The sequence below is a fragment of the Hyla sarda genome, unplaced genomic scaffold (genome assembly GCF_029499605.1).
Source record: "Hyla sarda isolate aHylSar1 unplaced genomic scaffold, aHylSar1.hap1 scaffold_623, whole genome shotgun sequence".
NCBI classification, from domain to species: domain Eukaryota; kingdom Metazoa; phylum Chordata; class Amphibia; order Anura; family Hylidae; genus Hyla; species Hyla sarda.
The window spans coordinates 1-19,342 of record NW_026610638.1 but is presented as its reverse complement, the minus strand read 5'-3'; the positions used below and the strand labels follow the sequence as shown (position 1 = coordinate 19,342).

General features: G+C 43.5%; 11 pseudogenes; all 11 read left to right on the top strand.

Moving 5' to 3' along the window:
• Positions 1-241: 241 nt before the first annotated feature.
• LOC130341644 (U2 spliceosomal RNA) lies at positions 242-505 on the top strand (annotated as a pseudogene).
• A 1,472-nt stretch (positions 506-1,977) lies between these two features.
• On the top strand, positions 1,978-2,242 carry LOC130341611 (U2 spliceosomal RNA; annotated as a pseudogene).
• Positions 2,243-3,717: 1,475 nt separating this feature from the next.
• Positions 3,718-3,981, top strand: LOC130341643 (U2 spliceosomal RNA; annotated as a pseudogene).
• Positions 3,982-5,455: 1,474 nt separating this feature from the next.
• Positions 5,456-5,719, top strand: LOC130341642 (U2 spliceosomal RNA; annotated as a pseudogene).
• Positions 5,720-7,199: 1,480 nt separating this feature from the next.
• Positions 7,200-7,463, top strand: LOC130341641 (U2 spliceosomal RNA; annotated as a pseudogene).
• Positions 7,464-8,951: 1,488 nt separating this feature from the next.
• On the top strand, positions 8,952-9,215 carry LOC130341623 (U2 spliceosomal RNA; annotated as a pseudogene).
• Positions 9,216-10,688: 1,473 nt separating this feature from the next.
• Positions 10,689-10,952, top strand: LOC130341639 (U2 spliceosomal RNA; annotated as a pseudogene).
• A 1,473-nt stretch (positions 10,953-12,425) lies between these two features.
• Positions 12,426-12,689, top strand: LOC130341638 (U2 spliceosomal RNA; annotated as a pseudogene).
• Positions 12,690-14,158: 1,469 nt separating this feature from the next.
• On the top strand, positions 14,159-14,422 carry LOC130341636 (U2 spliceosomal RNA; annotated as a pseudogene).
• Positions 14,423-15,897: 1,475 nt separating this feature from the next.
• On the top strand, positions 15,898-16,161 carry LOC130341634 (U2 spliceosomal RNA; annotated as a pseudogene).
• A 1,481-nt stretch (positions 16,162-17,642) lies between these two features.
• On the top strand, positions 17,643-17,906 carry LOC130341622 (U2 spliceosomal RNA; annotated as a pseudogene).
• The last annotated feature ends 1,436 nt before the right edge of the window (positions 17,907-19,342 follow it).

Below are 19,342 nucleotides of genomic sequence, written 5' to 3'. Positions count from 1 at the left end.
CAGGCAAAAGCCAGGCTATGGATTGCATTGCTAAATGCTCCATCAGAGTGCAATGGTCGCCTGTCCTTTTTTTAAGTGATGATGTGGGTTTAGCCTGTGCTGTATGTATGTATGGGTGGCTGACTGCCACCCACCCAGAGAGTGTATGGGAGGCTGGTTGGCTGCCAGCCTTCCTTCCATTCCTATGAGTAATGTGAGTGCTCATGAAGGGGACATGGTTGGGTCCACCCCTTTCCCGGTTATCCCCTCTAGGCCTTTTGGCTTAGATCAAGTGTAAAAAAAGAAAGGATCTTGCGACAGATCGCATCCTGAGGCACGTTTTTTTTTGTGTGAATACTTGCACTTGGGTGACTTGTGAGCACATACTGATACATACGTTCCCTATCTGGGGACCATAAATTAAATGGATTTTTGAGAAAGGGAGCTGATTTGGAAGCTTGCTTCTGTCGCCCTATGCATTGACCCGATGTGGCAGTATATTCGGGTAGTGAACAGTGCACCACCCCATTCCAGTGTTAAACAAGAAAGATTCTCATTTAATCCTCCGTGGGTGAGAATTTGAGTTTGAGAATTGGAGACCAAAATGATGAGTTGCACTGACTGGTTTATGAACGTCTATTCATTTAGCGTTTTAATGACCATGTTTGCACACTGATTGGTGTAAAAAAATAAAATAAAACTAAATAATAATAATCTAGCACACCTGTGCAGGTTTGACATGACATGACAGGTAGCTGTCTTGTGGGTGGTGCTGAATCCTGTTAAATGACGTGAGGGTCTCATGCCTATACACAAGGGTGTGTCATTGCTGTTGCTTGACCATGCATTGGTATCTGTGGTCAGTGAATGATAAAAACAAAATTTACCATCCATTGATGGATGGGAAATCCGCCATGAGGCATTTGTTTTTAGAAACTGCTGCTCACAACCAATGTTGCAATGGAGTGTCTCCATCTGCTGGTGGTATTGGAAAGGCATTAGTGCTATGACAGGGTCTGAAGAAGAAGAAGAAGAAGAAGAAGACGGAAAAAAATATATATAAAAAGAAAAAGAGAGAGAGAGAGAGAGAGACTGACTTAGTGAGCGAGTGAGTGAGAGAGTGAGAGTGAGTGAGAGTGAATGAGTGAGTGAGTGATTGAGTGAGTGAGTGAGTGAGTGAGAACAAATGAGTTAAAGCAAGTGAGTGAGAGAGATCGAATGAATGAAAGTCTGAATGACAGAAAGAAAAAAGGATGAAGAAAGAAGCATGAAGAAAAAAAAATGTATATGGAGTTGCTGACATGAGTGCAATCTACAAAGCCGTTGAGGCTGATCCTCATGGGAGGATTATTGCACCAGGACCCTTAGCACTTTTAAAATGCCATTCAATGCCACGGGCTAGATGTAAACTGCAGATGACCATGTTGTGGTAGTTACCATGGATACCCAAGTGATGTGTGAGCTAACACATAGGCCCAACAGATTCCAAGAAGGCCAGAATCACCAGCGGCACCACCATCGATTGTCAGGTCACCCGGATTCAGCAAATACCAGAGTCCAAAATGATGCAGGTTTATACTGTTAATTTTCAGTTTATCGTTACAGTTGGTGTTATTCCATGTCGGAAGGGACGCAGCTACAGCCAGTGGGGTAACTAGAGACAGGCAGGCAGCTATGTGCAACAAAGGTAGGCGTGTTGTTTTCATATGCAGATCTGAAATATTGTCTTATATGCAAGAGGAGGAGTGATGGGGGTTCAGGCAAAAGCCAGGCTATGGATTGCATTGCTAAATGCTCCATCAGAGTGCAATGGTCGCCTGTCCTTTTTTTAAGTGATGATGTGGGTTTAGCCTGTGCTGTATGTATGTATGGGTGGCTGACTGCCACCCACCCAGAGAGTGTATGGGAGGCTGGTTGGCTGCCAGCCTTCCTTCCATTCCTATGAGTAATGTGAGTGCTCATGAAGGGGACATGGTTGGGTCCACCCCTTTCCCGGTTATCCCCTCTAGGCCTTTTGGCTTAGATCAAGTGTAAAAAAAGAAAGGATCTTGCGACAGATCGCATCCTGAGGCACGTTTTTTTTTTGTGTGAATACTTGCACTTGGGTGACTTGTGAGCACATACTGATACATACGTTCCCTATCTGGGGACCATAAATTAAATGGATTTTTGAGAAAGGGAGCTGATTTGGAAGCTTGCTTCTGTCGCCCTATGCATTGACCCGATGTGGCAGTATATTCGGGTAGTGAACAGTGCACCACCCCATTCCAGTGTTAAACAAGAAAGATTCTCATTTAATCCTCCGTGGGTGAGAATTTGAGTTTGAGAATTGGAGACCAAAATGATGAGTTGCACTGACTGGTTTATGAACGTCTATTCATTTAGCGTTTTAATGACCATGTTTGCACACTGATTGGTGTAAAAAAATAAAATAAAACTAAATAATAATAATCTAGCACACCTGTGCAGGTTTGACATGACATGACAGGTAGCTGTCTTGTGGGTGGTGCTGAATCCTGTTAAATGACGTGAGGGTCTCATGCCTATACACAAGGGTGTGTCATTGCTGTTGCTTGACCATGCATTGGTATCTGTGGTCAGTGAATGATAAAAACAAAATTTACCATCCATTGATGGATGGGAAATCCGCCATGAGGCATTTGTTTTTAGAAACTGCTGCTCACAACCAATGTTGCAATGGAGTGTCTCCATCTGCTGGTGGTATTGGAAAGGCATTAGTGCTATGACAGGGTCTGAAGAAGAAGAAGAAGAAGAAGAAGAAGACGGAAAAAAATATATATAAAAAGAAAAAGAGAGAGAGAGAGAGAGAGACTGACTTAGTGAGCGAGTGAGTGAGAGAGTGAGAGTGAGTGAGAGTGAATGAGTGAGTGAGTGATTGAGTGAGTGAGTGAGTGAGTGAGAACAAATGAGTTAAAGCAAGTGAGTGAGAGAGATCGAATGAATGAAAGTCTGAATGACAGAAAGAAAAAAGGATGAAGAAAGAAGCATGAAGAAAAAAAAATGTATATGGAGTTGCTGACATGAGTGCAATCTACAAAGCCGTTGAGGCTGATCCTCATGGGAGGATTATTGCACCAGGACCCTTAGCACTTTTAAAATGCCATTCAATGCCACGGGCTAGATGTAAACTGCAGATGACCATGTTGTGGTAGTTACCATGGATACCCAAGTGATGTGTGAGCTAACACATAGGCCCAACAGATTCCAAGAAGGCCAGAATCACCAGCGGCACCACCATCGATTGTCAGGTCACCCGGATTCAGCAAATACCAGAGTCCAAAATGATGCAGGTTTATACTGTTAATTTTCAGTTTATCGTTACAGTTGGTGTTATTCCATGTCGGAAGGGACGCAGCTACAGCCAGTGGGGTAACTAGAGACAGGCAGGCAGCTATGTGCAACAAAGGTAGGCGTGTTGTTTTCATATGCAGATCTGAAATATTGTCTTATATGCAAGAGGAGGAGTGATGGGGGTTCAGGCAAAAGCCAGGCTATGGATTGCATTGCTAAATGCTCCATCAGAGTGCAATGGTCGCCTGTCCTTTTTTTAAGTGATGATGTGGGTTTAGCCTGTGCTGTATGTATGTATGGGTGGCTGACTGCCACCCACCCAGAGAGTGTATGGGAGGCTGGTTGGCTGCCAGCCTTCCTTCCATTCCTATGAGTAATGTGAGTGCTCATGAAGGGGACATGGTTGGGTCCACCCCTTTCCCGGTTATCCCCTCTAGGCCTTTTGGCTTAGATCAAGTGTAAAAAAAGAAAGGATCTTGCGACAGATCGCATCCTGAGGCACGTTTTTTTTTGTGTGAATACTTGCACTTGGGTGACTTGTGAGCACATACTGATACATACGTTCCCTATCTGGGGACCATAAATTAAATGGATTTTTGAGAAAGGGAGCTGATTTGGAAGCTTGCTTCTGTCGCCCTATGCATTGACCCGATGTGGCAGTATATTCGGGTAGTGAACAGTGCACCACCCCATTCCAGTGTTAAACAAGAAAGATTCTCATTTAATCCTCCGTGGGTGAGAATTTGAGTTTGAGAATTGGAGACCAAAATGATGAGTTGCACTGACTGGTTTATGAACGTCTATTCATTTAGCGTTTTAATGACCATGTTTGCACACTGATTGGTGTAAAAAAATAAAATAAAACTAAATAATAATAATCTAGCACACCTGTGCAGGTTTGACATGACATGACAGGTAGCTGTCTTGTGGGTGGTGCTGAATCCTGTTAAATGACGTGAGGGTCTCATGCCTATACACAAGGGTGTGTCATTGCTGTTGCTTGACCATGCATTGGTATCTGTGGTCAGTGAATGATAAAAACAAAATTTACCATCCATTGATGGATGGGAAATCCGCCATGAGGCATTTGTTTTTAGAAACTGCTGCTCACAACCAATGTTGCAATGGAGTGTCTCCATCTGCTGGTGGTATTGGAAAGGCATTAGTGCTATGACAGGGTCTGAAGAAGAAGAAGAAGAAGAAGAAGACGGAAAAAAATATATATAAAAAGAAAAAGAGAGAGAGAGAGAGAGAGAGACTGACTTAGTGAGCGAGTGAGTGAGAGAGTGAGAGTGAGTGAGAGTGAATGAGTGAGTGAGTGATTGAGTGAGTGAGTGAGTGAGTGAGAACAAATGAGTTAAAGCAAGTGAGTGAGAGAGATCGAATGAATGAAAGTCTGAATGACAGAAAGAAAAAAGGATGAAGAAAGAAGCATGAAGAAAAAAAAATGTATATGGAGTTGCTGACATGAGTGCAATCTACAAAGCCGTTGAGGCTGATCCTCATGGGAGGATTATTGCACCAGGACCCTTAGCACTTTTAAAATGCCATTCAATGCCACGGGCTAGATGTAAACTGCAGATGACCATGTTGTGGTAGTTACCATGGATACCCAAGTGATGTGTGAGCTAACACATAGGCCCAACAGATTCCAAGAAGGCCAGAATCACCAGCGGCACCACCATCGATTGTCAGGTCACCCGGATTCAGCAAATACCAGAGTCCAAAATGATGCAGGTTTATACTGTTAATTTTCAGTTTATCGTTACAGTTGGTGTTATTCCATGTCGGAAGGGACGCAGCTACAGCCAGTGGGGTAACTAGAGACAGGCAGGCAGCTATGTGCAACAAAGGTAGGCGTGTTGTTTTCATATGCAGATCTGAAATATTGTCTTATATGCAAGAGGAGGAGTGATGGGGGTTCAGGCAAAAGCCAGGCTATGGATTGCATTGCTAAATGCTCCATCAGAGTGCAATGGTCGCCTGTCCTTTTTTTAAGTGATGATGTGGGTTTAGCCTGTGCTGTATGTATGTATGGGTGGCTGACTGCCACCCACCCAGAGAGTGTATGGGAGGCTGGTTGGCTGCCAGCCTTCCTTCCATTCCTATGAGTAATGTGAGTGCTCATGAAGGGGACATGGTTGGGTCCACCCCTTTCCCGGTTATCCCCTCTAGGCCTTTTGGCTTAGATCAAGTGTAAAAAAAGAAAGGATCTTGCGACAGATCGCATCCTGAGGCACGTTTTTTTTTGTGTGAATACTTGCACTTGGGTGACTTGTGAGCACATACTGATACATACGTTCCCTATCTGGGGACCATAAATTAAATGGATTTTTGAGAAAGGGAGCTGATTTGGAAGCTTGCTTCTGTCGCCCTATGCATTGACCCGATGTGGCAGTATATTCGGGTAGTGAACAGTGCACCACCCCATTCCAGTGTTAAACAAGAAAGATTCTCATTTAATCCTCCGTGGGTGAGAATTTGAGTTTGAGAATTGGAGACCAAAATGATGAGTTGCACTGACTGGTTTATGAACGTCTATTCATTTAGCGTTTTAATGACCATGTTTGCACACTGATTGGTGTAAAAAAATAAAATAAAACTAAATAATAATAATCTAGCACACCTGTGCAGGTTTGACATGACATGACAGGTAGCTGTCTTGTGGGTGGTGCTGAATCCTGTTAAATGACGTGAGGGTCTCATGCCTATACACAAGGGTGTGTCATTGCTGTTGCTTGACCATGCATTGGTATCTGTGGTCAGTGAATGATAAAAACAAAATTTACCATCCATTGATGGATGGGAAATCCGCCATGAGGCATTTGTTTTTAGAAACTGCTGCTCACAACCAATGTTGCAATGGAGTGTCTCCATCTGCTGGTGGTATTGGAAAGGCATTAGTGCTATGACAGGGTCTGAAGAAGAAGAAGAAGAAGAAGAAGAAGAAGAAGAAGACGGAAAAAAATATATATAAAAAGAAAAAGAGAGAGAGAGAGAGAGAGACTGACTTAGTGAGCGAGTGAGTGAGAGAGTGAGAGTGAGTGAGAGTGAATGAGTGAGTGAGTGATTGAGTGAGTGAGTGAGTGAGAACAAATGAGTTAAAGCAAGTGAGTGAGAGAGATCGAATGAATGAAAGTCTGAATGACAGAAAGAAAAAAGGATGAAGAAAGAAGCATGAAGAAAAAAAAATGTATATGGAGTTGCTGACATGAGTGCAATCTACAAAGCCGTTGAGGCTGATCCTCATGGGAGGATTATTGCACCAGGACCCTTAGCACTTTTAAAATGCCATTCAATGCCACGGGCTAGATGTAAACTGCAGATGACCATGTTGTGGTAGTTACCATGGATACCCAAGTGATGTGTGAGCTAACACATAGGCCCAACATATTCCAAGAAGGCCAGAATCACCAGCGGCACCACCATCGATTGTCAGGTCACCCGGATTCAGCAAATACCAGAGTCCAAAATGATGCAGGTTTATACTGTTAATTTTCAGTTTATCGTTACAGTTGGTGTTATTCCATGTCGGAAGGGACGCAGCTACAGCCAGTGGGGTAACTAGAGACAGGCAGGCAGCTATGTGCAACAAAGGTAGGCGTGTTGTTTTCATATGCAGATCTGAAATATTGTCTTATATGCAAGAGGAGGAGTGATGGGGGTTCAGGCAAAAGCCAGGCTATGGATTGCATTGCTAAATGCTCCATCAGAGTGCAATGGTCGCCTGTCCTTTTTTTAAGTGATGATGTGGGTTTAGCCTGTGCTGTATGTATGTATGGGTGGCTGACTGCCACCCACCCAGAGAGTGTATGGGAGGCTGGTTGGCTGCCAGCCTTCCTTCCATTCCTATGAGTAATGTGAGTGCTCATGAAGGAGACATGGTTGGGTCCACCCCTTTCCCGGTTATCCCCTCTAGGCCTTTTGGCTTAGATCAAGTGTAAAAAAAGAAAGGATCTTGCGACAGATCGCATCCTGAGGCACGTTTTTTTTTGTGTGAATACTTGCACTTGGGTGACTTGTGAGCACATACTGATACATACGTTCCCTATCTGGGGACCATAAATTAAATGGATTTTTGAGAAAGGGAGCTGATTTGGAAGCTTGCTTCTGTCGCCCTATGCATTGACCCGATGTGGCAGTATATTCGGGTAGTGAACAGTGCACCACCCCATTCCAGTGTTAAACAAGAAAGATTCTCATTTAATCCTCCGTGGGTGAGAATTTGAGTTTGAGAATTGGAGACCAAAATGATGAGTTGCACTGACTGGTTTATGAACGTCTATTCATTTAGCGTTTTAATGACCATGTTTGCACACTGATTGGTGTAAAAAAATAAAATAAAACTAAATAATAATAATCTAGCACACCTGTGCAGGTTTGACATGACATGACAGGTAGCTGTCTTGTGGGTGGTGCTGAATCCTGTTAAATGACGTGAGGGTCTCATGCCTATACACAAGGGTGTGTCATTGCTGTTGCTTGACCATGCATTGATATCTGTGGTCAGTGAATGATAAAAACAAAATAAAAACAAAATTTACCATCCATTGATGGATGGGAAATCCGCCATGAGGCATTTGTTTTTAGAAACTGCTGCTCACAACCAATGTTGCAATGGAGTGTCTCCATCTGCTGGTGGTATTGGAAAGGCATTAGTGCTATGACAGGGTCTGAAGAAGAAGAAGAAGAAGAAGAAGAAGAAGAAGACGGAAAAAAATATATATAAAAAGAAAAAGAGAGAGAGAGAGAGACTGACTTAGTGAGCGAGTGAGTGAGAGAGTGAGAGTGAGTGAGAGTGAATGAGTGAGTGAGTGATTGAGTGAGTGAGTGAGTGAGTGAGAACAAATGAGTTAAAGCAAGTGAGTGAGAGAGATCGAATGAATGAAAGTCTGAATGACAGAAAGAAAAAAGGATGAAGAAAGAAGCATGAAGAAAAAAAAATGTATATGGAGTTGCTGACATGAGTGCAATCTACAAAGCCGTTGAGGCTGATCCTCATGGGAGGATTATTGCACCAGGACCCTTAGCACTTTTAAAATGCCATTCAATGCCACGGGCTAGATGTAAACTGCAGATGACCATGTTGTGGTAGTTACCATGGATACCCAAGTGATGTGTGAGCTAACACATAGGCCCAACAGATTCCAAGAAGGCCAGAATCACCAGCGGCACCACCATCGATTGTCAGGTCACCCGGATTCAGCAAATACCAGAGTCCAAAATGATGCAGGTTTATACTGTTAATTTTCAGTTTATCGTTACAGTTGGTGTTATTCCATGTCGGAAGGGACGCAGCTACAGCCAGTGGGGTAACTAGAGACAGGCAGGCAGCTATGTGCAACAAAGGTAGGCGTGTTGTTTTCATATGCAGATCTGAAATATTGTCTTATATGCAAGAGGAGGAGTGATGGGGGTTCAGGCAAAAGCCAGGCTATGGATTGCATTGCTAAATGCTCCATCAGAGTGCAATGGTCGCCTGTCCTTTTTTTAAGTGATGATGTGGGTTTAGCCTGTGCTGTATGTATGTATGGGTGGCTGACTGCCACCCACCCAGAGAGTGTATGGGAGGCTGGTTGGCTGCCAGCCTTCCTTCCATTCCTATGAGTAATGTGAGTGCTCATGAAGGGGACATGGTTGGGTCCACCCCTTTCCCGGTTATCCCCTCTAGGCCTTTTGGCTTAGATCAAGTGTAAAAAAAGAAAGGATCTTGCGACAGATCGCATCCTGAGGCACGTTTTTTTTTGTGTGAATACTTGCACTTGGGTGACTTGTGAGCACATACTGATACATACGTTCCCTATCTGGGGACCATAAATTAAATGGATTTTTGAGAAAGGGAGCTGATTTGGAAGCTTGCTTCTGTCGCCCTATGCATTGACCCGATGTGGCAGTATATTCGGGTAGTGAACAATGCACCACCCCATTCCAGTGTTAAACAAGAAAGATTCTCATTTAATCCTCCGTGGGTGAGAATTTGAGTTTGAGAATTGGAGACCAAAATGATGAGTTGCACTGACTGGTTTATGAACGTCTATTCATTTAGCGTTTTAATGACCATGTTTGCACACTGATTGGTGTAAAAAAATAAAATAAAACTAAATAATAATAATCTAGCACACCTGTGCAGGTTTGACATGACATGACAGGTAGCTGTCTTGTGGGTGGTGCTGAATCCTGTTAAATGACGTGAGGGTCTCATGCCTATACACAAGGGTGTGTCATTGCTGTTGCTTGACCATGCATTGGTATCTGTGGTCAGTGAATGATAAAAACAAAATTTACCATCCATTGATGGATGGGAAATCCGCCATGAGGCATTTGTTTTTAGAAACTGCTGCTCACAACCAATGTTGCAATGGAGTGTCTCCATCTGCTGGTGGTATTGGAAAGGCATTAGTGCTATGACAGGGTCTGAAGAAGAAGAAGAAGAAGAAGAAGAAGACGGAAAAAAATATATATAAAAAGAAAAAGAGAGAGAGAGAGAGAGACTGACTTAGTGAGCGAGTGAGTGAGAGAGTGAGAGTGAGTGAGAGTGAATGAGTGAGTGAGTGATTGAGTGAGTGAGTGAGTGAGTGAGAACAAATGAGTTAAAGCAAGTGAGTGAGAGAGATCGAATGAATGAAAGTCTGAATGACAGAAAGAAAAAAGGATGAAGAAAGAAGCATGAAGAAAAAAAAATGTATATGGAGTTGCTGACATGAGTGCAATCTACAAAGCCGTTGAGGCTGATCCTCATGGGAGGATTATTGCACCAGGACCCTTAGCACTTTTAAAATGCCATTCAATGCCACGGGCTAGATGTAAACTGCAGATGACCATGTTGTGGTAGTTACCATGGATACCCAAGTGATGTGTGAGCTAACACATAGGCCCAACAGATTCCAAGAAGGCCAGAATCACCAGCGGCACCACCATCGATTGTCAGGTCACCCGGATTCAGCAAATACCAGAGTCCAAAATGATGCAGGTTTATACTGTTAATTTTCAGTTTATCGTTACAGTTGGTGTTATTCCATGTCGGAAGGGACGCAGCTACAGCCAGTGGGGTAACTAGAGACAGGCAGGCAGCTATGTGCAACAAAGGTAGGCGTGTTGTTTTCATATGCAGATCTGAAATATTGTCTTATATGCAAGAGGAGGAGTGATGGGGGTTCAGGCAAAAGCCAGGCTATGGATTGCATTGCTAAATGCTCCATCAGAGTGCAATGGTCGCCTGTCCTTTTTTTAAGTGATGATGTGGGTTTAGCCTGTGCTGTATGTATGTATGGGTGGCTGACTGCCACCCACCCAGAGAGTGTATGGGAGGCTGGTTGGCTGCCAGCCTTCCTTCCATTCCTATGAGTAATGTGAGTGCTCATGAAGGGGACATGGTTGGGTCCACCCGTTTCCCAGTTATCCCCTCTAGGCCTTTTGGCTTAGATCAAGTGTAAAAAAAGAAAGGATCTTGCGACAGATCGCATCCTGAGGCACGTTTTTTTTTGTGTGAATACTTGCACTTGGGTGACTTGTGAGCACATACTGATACATACGTTCCCTATCTGGGGACCATAAATTAAATGGATTTTTGAGAAAGGGAGCTGATTTGGAAGCTTGCTTCTGTCGCCCTATGCATTGACCCGATGTGGCAGTATATTCGGGTAGTGAACAGTGCACCACCCCATTCCAGTGTTAAACAAGAAAGATTCTCATTTAATCCTCCGTGGGTGAGAATTTGAGTTTGAGAATTGGAGACCAAAATGATGAGTTGCACTGACTGGTTTATGAACGTCTATTCATTTAGCGTTTTAATGACCATGTTTGCACACTGATTGGTGTAAAAAAATAAAATAAAACTAAATAATAATAATCTAGCACACCTGTGCAGGTTTGACATGACATGACAGGTAGCTGTCTTGTGGGTGGTGCTGAATCCTGTTAAATGACGTGAGGGTCTCATGCCTATACACAAGGGTGTGTCATTGCTGTTGCTTGACCATGCATTGGTATCTGTGGTCAGTGAATGATAAAAACAAAATTTACCATCCATTGATGGATGGGAAATCCGCCATGAGGCATTTGTTTTTAGAAACTGCTGCTCACAACCAATGTTGCAATGGAGTGTCTCCATCTGCTGGTGGTATTGGAAAGGCATTAGTGCTATGACAGGGTCTGAAGAAGAAGAAGAAGAAGAAGAAGAAGACGGAAAAAAATATATATAAAAAGAAAAAGAGAGAGAGAGAGAGAGACTGACTTAGTGAGCGAGTGAGTGAGAGAGTGAGAGTGAGTGAGAGTGAATGAGTGAGTGAGTGATTGAGTGAGTGAGTGAGTGAGTGAGAACAAATGAGTTAAAGCAAGTGAGTGAGAGAGATCGAATGAATGAAAGTCTGAATGACAGAAAGAAAAAAGGATGAAGAAAGAAGCATGAAGAAAAAAAAATGTATATGGAGTTGCTGACATGAGTGCAATCTACAAAGCCGTTGAGGCTGATCCTCATGGGAGGATTATTGCACCAGGACCCTTAGCACTTTTAAAATGCCATTCAATGCCACGGGCTAGATGTAAACTGCAGATGACCATGTTGTGGTAGTTACCATGGATACCCAAGTGATGTGTGAGCTAACACATAGGCCCAACAGATTCCAAGAAGGCCAGAATCACCAGCGGCACCACCATCGATTGTCAGGTCACCCGGATTCAGCAAATACCAGAGTCCAAAATGATGCAGGTTTATACTGTTAATTTTCAGTTTATCGTTACAGTTGGTGTTATTCCATGTCGGAAGGGACGCAGCTACAGCCAGTGGGGTAACTAGAGACAGGCAGGCAGCTATGTGCAACAAAGGTAGGCGTGTTGTTTTCATATGCAGATCTGAAATATTGTCTTATATGCAAGAGGAGGAGTGATGGGGGTTCAGGCAAAAGCCAGGCTATGGATTGCATTGCTAAATGCTCCATCAGAGTGCAATGGTCGCCTGTCCTTTTTTTAAGTGATGATGTGGGTTTAGCCTGTTCTGTATGTATGTATGGGTGGCTGACTGCCACCCACCCAGAGAGTGTATGGGAGGCTGGTTGGCTGCCAGCCTTCCTTCCATTCCTATGAGTAATGTGAGTGCTCATGAAGGGGACATGGTTGGGTCCACCCCTTTCCCGGTTATCCCCTCTAGGCCTTTTGGCTTAGATCAAGTGTAAAAAAAGAAAGGATCTTGCGACAGATCGCATCCTGAGGCACGTTTTTTTTTGTGTGAATACTTGCACTTGGGTGACTTGTGAGCACATACTGATACATACGTTCCCTATCTGGGGACCATAAATTAAATGGATTTTTGAGAAAGGGAGCTGATTTGGAAGCTTGCTTCTGTCGCCCTATGCATTGACCCGATGTGGCAGTATATTCGGGTAGTGAACAGTGCACCACCCCATTCCAGTGTTAAACAAGAAAGATTCTCATTTAATCCTCCGTGGGTGAGAATTTGAGTTTGAGAATTGGAGACCAAAATGATGAGTTGCACTGACTGGTTTATGAACGTCTATTCATTTAGCGTTTTAATGACCATGTTTGCACACTGATTGGTGTAAAAAAATAAAATAAAACTAAATAATAATAATCTAGCACACCTGTGCAGGTTTGACATGACATGACAGGTAGCTGTCTTGTGGGTGGTGCTGAATCCTGTTAAATGACGTGAGGGTCTCATGCCTATACACAAGGGTGTGTCATTGCTGTTGCTTGACCATGCATTGGTATCTGTGGTCAGTGAATGATAAAAACAAAATTTACCATCCATTGATGGATGGGAAATCCGCCATGAGGCATTTGTTTTTAGAAACTGCTGCTCACAACCAATGTTGCAATGGAGTGTCTCCATCTGCTGGTGGTATTGGAAAGGCATTAGTGCTATGACAGGGTCTGAAGAAGAAGAAGAAGAAGAAGACGGAAAAAAATATATATAAAAAGAAAAAGAGAGAGAGAGAGAGAGAGACTGACTTAGTGAGCGAGTGAGTGAGAGAGTGAGAGTGAGTGAGAGTGAATGAGTGAGTGAGTGATTGAGTGAGTGAGTGAGTGAGTGAGAACAAATGAGTTAAAGCAAGTGAGTGAGAGAGATCGAATGAATGAAAGTCTGAATGACAGAAAGAAAAAAGGATGAAGAAAGAAGCATGAAGAAAAAAAAATGTATATGGAGTTGCTGACATGAGTGCAATCTACAAAGCCGTTGAGGCTGATCCTCATGGGAGGATTATTGCACCAGGACCCTTAGCACTTTTAAAATGCCATTCAATGCCACGGGCTAGATGTAAACTGCAGATGACCATGTTGTGGTAGTTACCATGGATACCCAAGTGATGTGTGAGCTAACACATAGGCCCAACAGATTCCAAGAAGGCCAGAATCACCAGCGGCACCACCATCGATTGTCAGGTCACCCGGATTCAGCAAATACCAGAGTCCAAAATGATGCAGGTTTATACTGTTAATTTTCAGTTTATCGTTACAGTTGGTGTTATTCCATGTCGGAAGGGACGCAGCTACAGCCAGTGGGGTAACTAGAGACAGGCAGGCAGCTATGTGCAACAAAGGTAGGCGTGTTGTTTTCATATGCAGATCTGAAATATTGTCTTATATGCAAGAGGAGGAGTGATGGGGGTTCAGGCAAAAGCCAGGCTATGGATTGCATTGCTAAATGCTCCATCAGAGTGCAATGGTCGCCTGTCCTTTTTTTAAGTGATGATGTGGGTTTAGCCTGTGCTGTATGTATGTATGGGTGGCTGACTGCCACCCACCCAGAGAGTGTATGGGAGGCTGGTTGGCTGCCAGCCTTCCTTCCATTCCTATGAGTAATGTGAGTGCTCATGAAGGGGACATGGTTGGGTCCACCCCTTTCCCGGTTATCCCCTCTAGGCCTTTTGGCTTAGATCAAGTGTAAAAAAAGAAAGGATCTTGCGACAGATCGCATCCTGAGGCACGTTTTTTTTTGTGTGAATACTTGCACTTGGGTGACTTGTGAGCACATACTGATACATACGTTCCCTATCTGGGGACCATAAATTAAATGGATTTTTGAGAAAGGGAGCTGATTTGGAAGCTTGCTTCTGTCGCCCTATGCATTGACCCGATGTGGCAGTATATTCGGGTAGTGAACAGTGCACCACCCCATTCCAGTGTTAAACAAGAAAGATTCTCATTTAATCCTCCGTGGGTGAGAATTTGAGTTTGAGAATTGGAGACCAAAATGATGAGTTGCACTGACTGGTTTATGAACGTCTATTCATTTAGCGTTTTAATGACCATGTTTGCACACTGATTGGTGTAAAAAAATAAAATAAAACTAAATAATAATAATCTAGCACACCTGTGCAGGTTTGACATGACATGACAGGTAGCTGTCTTGTGGGTGGTGCTGAATCCTGTTAAATGACGTGAGGGTCTCATGCCTATACACAAGGGTGTGTCATTGCTGTTGCTTGACCATGCATTGGTATCTGTGGTCAGTGAATGATAAAAACAAAATTTACCATCCATTGATGGATGGGAAATCCGCCATGAGGCATTTGTTTTTAGAAACTGCTGCTCACAACCAATGTTGCAATGGAGTGTCTCCATCTGCTGGTGGTATTGGAAAGGCATTAGTGCTATGACAGGGTCTGAAGAAGAAGAAGAAGAAGAAGAAGAAGACGGAAAAAAATATATATAAAAAGAAAAAGAGAGAGAGAGAGAGAGAGACTGACTTAGTGAGCGAGTGAGTGAGAGAGTGAGAGTGAGTGAGAGTGAATGAGTGAGTGAGTGATTGAGTGAGTGAGTGAGTGAGTGAGAACAAATGAGTTAAAGCAAGTGAGTGAGAGAGATCGAATGAATGAAAGTCTGAATGACAGAAAGAAAAAAGGATGAAGAAAGAAGCATGAAGAAAAAAAAATGTATATGGAGTTGCTGACATGAGTGCAATCTACAAAGCCGTTGAGGCTGATCCTCATGGGAGGATTATTGCACCAGGACCCTTAGCACTTTTAAAATGCCATTCAATGCCACGGGCTAGATGTAAACTGCAGATGACCATGTTGTGGTAGTTACCATGGATACCCAAGTGATGTGTGAGCTAACACATAGGCCCAACAGATTCCAAGAAGGCCAGAATCACCAGCGGCACCACCATCGATTGTCAGGTCACCCGGATTCAGCAAATACCAGAGTCCAAAATGATGCAGGTTTATACTGTTAATTTTCAGTTTATCGTTACAGTTGGTGTTATTCCATGTCGGAAGGGACGCAGCTACAGCCAGTGGGGTAACTAGAGACAGGCAGGCAGCTATGTGCAACAAAGGTAGGCGTGTTGTTTTCATATGCAGATCTGAAATATTGTCTTATATGCAAGAGGAGGAGTGATGGGGGTTCAGGCAAAAGCCAGGCTATGGATTGCATTGCTAAATGCTCCATCAGAGTGCAATGGTCGCCTGTCCTTTTTTTAAGTGATGATGTGGGTTTAGCCTGTGCTGTATGTATGTATGGGTGGCTGACTGCCACCCACCCAGAGAGTGTATGGGAGGCTGGTTGGCTGCCAGCCTTCCTTCCATTCCTATGAGTAATGTGAGTGCTCATGAAGGGGACATGGTTGGGTCCACCCCTTTCCCGGTTATCCCCTCTAGGCCTTTTGGCTTAGATCAAGTGTAAAAAAAGAAAGGATCTTGCGACAGATCGCATCCTGAGGCACGTTTTTTTTTGTGTGAATACTTGCACTTGGGTGACTTGTGAGCACATACTGATACATACGTTCCCTATCTGGGGACCATAAATTAAATGGATTTTTGAGAAAGGGAGCTGATTTGGAAGCTTGCTTCTGTCGCCCTATGCATTGACCCGATGTGGCAGTATATTCGGGTAGTGAACAGTGCACCACCCCATTCCAGTGTTAAACAAGAAAGATTCTCATTTAATCCTCCGTGGGTGAGAATTTGAGTTTGAGAATTGGAGACCAAAATGATGAGTTGCACTGACTGGTTTATGAACGTCTATTCATTTAGCGTTTTAATGACCATGTTTGCACACTGATTGGTGTAAAAAAATAAAATAAAACTAAATAATAATAATCTAGCACACCTGTGCAGGTTTGACATGACATGACAGGTAGCTGTCTTGTGGGTGGTGCTGAATCCTGTTAAATGACGTGAGGGTCTCATGCCTATACACAAGGGTGTGTCATTGCTGTTGCTTGACCATGCATTGGTATCTGTGGTCAGTGAATGATAAAAACAAAATTTACCATCCATTGATGGATGGGAAATCCGCCATGAGGCATTTGTTTTTAGAAACTGCTGCTCACAACCAATGTTGCAATGGAGTGTCTCCATCTGCTGGTGGTATTGGAAAGGCATTAGTGCTATGACAGGGTCTGAAGAAGAAGAAGAAGAAGAAGAAGAAGAAGAAGACGGAAAAAAATATATATAAAAAGAAAAAGAGAGAGAGAGAGAGAGAGACTGACTTAGTGAGCGAGTGAGTGAGAGAGTGAGAGTGAGTGAGAGTGAATGAGTGAGTGAGTGATTGAGTGAGTGAGTGAGTGAGTGAGAACAAATGAGTTAAAGCAAGTGAGTGAGAGAGATCGAATGAATGAAAGTCTGAATGACAGAAAGAAAAAAGGATGAAGAAAGAAGCATGAAGAAAAAAAAATGTATATGGAGTTGCTGACATGAGTGCAATCTACAAAGCCGTTGAGGCTGATCCTCATGGGAGGATTATTGCACCAGGACCCTTAGCACTTTTAAAATGCCATTCAATGCCACGGGCTAGATGTAAACTGCAGATGACCATGTTGTGGTAGTTACCATGGATACCCAAGTGATGTGTGAGCTAACACATAGGCCCAACAGATTCCAAGAAGGCCAGAATCACCAGCGGCACCACCATCGATTGTCAGGTCACCCGGATTCAGCAAATACCAGAGTCCAAAATGATGCAGGTTTATACTGTTAATTTTCAGTTTATCGTTACAGTTGGTGTTATTCCATGTCGGAAGGGACGCAGCTACAGCCAGTGGGGTAACTAGAGACAGGCAGGCAGCTATGTGCAACAAAGGTAGGCGTGTTGTTTTCATATGCAGATCTGAAATATTGTCTTATATGCAAGAGGAGGAGTGATGGGGGTTCAGGCAAAAGCCAGGCTATGGATTGCATTGCTAAATGCTCCATCAGAGTGCAATGGTCGCCTGTCCTTTTTTTAAGTGATGATGTGGGTTTAGCCTGTGCTGTATGTATGTATGGGTGGCTGACTGCCACCCACCCAGAGAGTGTATGGGAGGCTGGTTGGCTGCCAGCCTTCCTTCCATTCCTATGAGTAATGTGAGTGCTCATGAAGGGGACATGGTTGGGTCCACCCCTTTCCCGGTTATCCCCTCTAGGCCTTTTGGCTTAGATCAAGTGTAAAAAAAGAAAGGATCTTGCGACAGATCGCATCCTGAGGCACGTTTTTTTTTGTGTGAATACTTGCACTTGGGTGACTTGTGAGCACATACTGATACATACGTTCCCTATCTGGGGACCATAAATTAAATGGATTTTTGAGAAAGGGAGCTGATTTGGAAGCTTGCTTCTGTCGCCCTATGCATTGACCCGATGTGGCAGTATATTCGGGTAGTGAACAGTGCACCACCCCATTCCAGTGTTAAACAAGAAAGATTCTCATTTAATCCTCCGTGGGTGAGAATTTGAGTTTGAGAATTGGAGACCAAAATGATGAGTTGCACTGACTGGTTTATGAACGTCTATTCATTTAGCGTTTTAATGACCATGTTTGCACACTGATTGGTGTAAAAAAATAAAATAAAACTAAATAATAATAATCTAGCACACCTGTGCAGGTTTGACATGACATGACAGGTAGCTGTCTTGTGGGTGGTGCTGAATCCTGTTAAATGACGTGAGGGTCTCATGCCTATACACAAGGGTGTGTCATTGCTGTTGCTTGACCATGCATTGGTATCTGTGGTCAGTGAATGATAAAAACAAAATTTACCATCCATTGATGGATGGGAAATCCGCCATGAGGCATTTGTTTTTAGAAACTGCTGCTCACAACCAATGTTGCAATGGAGTGTCTCCATCTGCTGGTGGTATTGGAAAGGCATTAGTGCTATGACAGGGTCTGAAGAAGAAGAAGAAGAAGAAGAAGAAGAAGAAGACGGAAAAAAATATATATAAAAAGAAAAAGAGAGAGAGAGAGAGAGAGACTGACTTAGTGAGTGAGTGAGTGAGAGAGTGAGAGTGAGTGAGAGTGAATGAGTGAGTGAGTGATTGAGTGAGTGAGTGAGTGAGAACAAATGAGTTAAAGCAAGTGAGTGAGAGAGATCGAATGAATGAAAGTCTGAATGACAGAAAGAAAAAAGGATGAAGAAAGAAGCATGAAGAAAAAAAAATGTATATGGAGTTGCTGACATGAGTGCAATCTACAAAGCCGTTGAGGCTGATCCTCATGGGAGGATTATTGCACCAGGACCCTTAGCACTTTTAAAATGCCATTCAATGCCACGGGCTAGATGTAAACTGCAGATGACCATGTTGTGGTAGTTACCATGGATACCCAAGTGATGTGTGAGCTAACACATAGGCCCAACAGATTCCAAGAAGGCCAGAATCACCAGCGGCACCACCATCGATTGTCAGGTCACCCGGATTCAGCAAATACCAGAGTCCAAAATGATGCAGGTTTATACTGTTAATTTTCAGTTTATCGTTACAGTTGGTGTTATTCCATGTCGGAAGGGACGCAGCTACAGCCAGTGGGGTAACTAGAGACAGGCAGGCAGCTATGTGCAACAAAGGTAGGCGTGTTGTTTTCATATGCAGATCTGAAATATTGTCTTATATGCAAGAGGAGGAGTGATGGGGGTTCAGGCAAAAGCCAGGCTATGGATTGCATTGCTAAATGCTCCATCAGAGTGCAATGGTCGCCTGTCCTTTTTTTAAGTGATGATGTGGGTTTAGCCTGTGCTGTATGTATGTATGGGTGGCTGACTGCCACCCACCCAGAGAGTGTATGGGAGGCTGGTTGGCTGCCAGCCTTCCTTCCATTCCTATGAGTAATGTGAGTG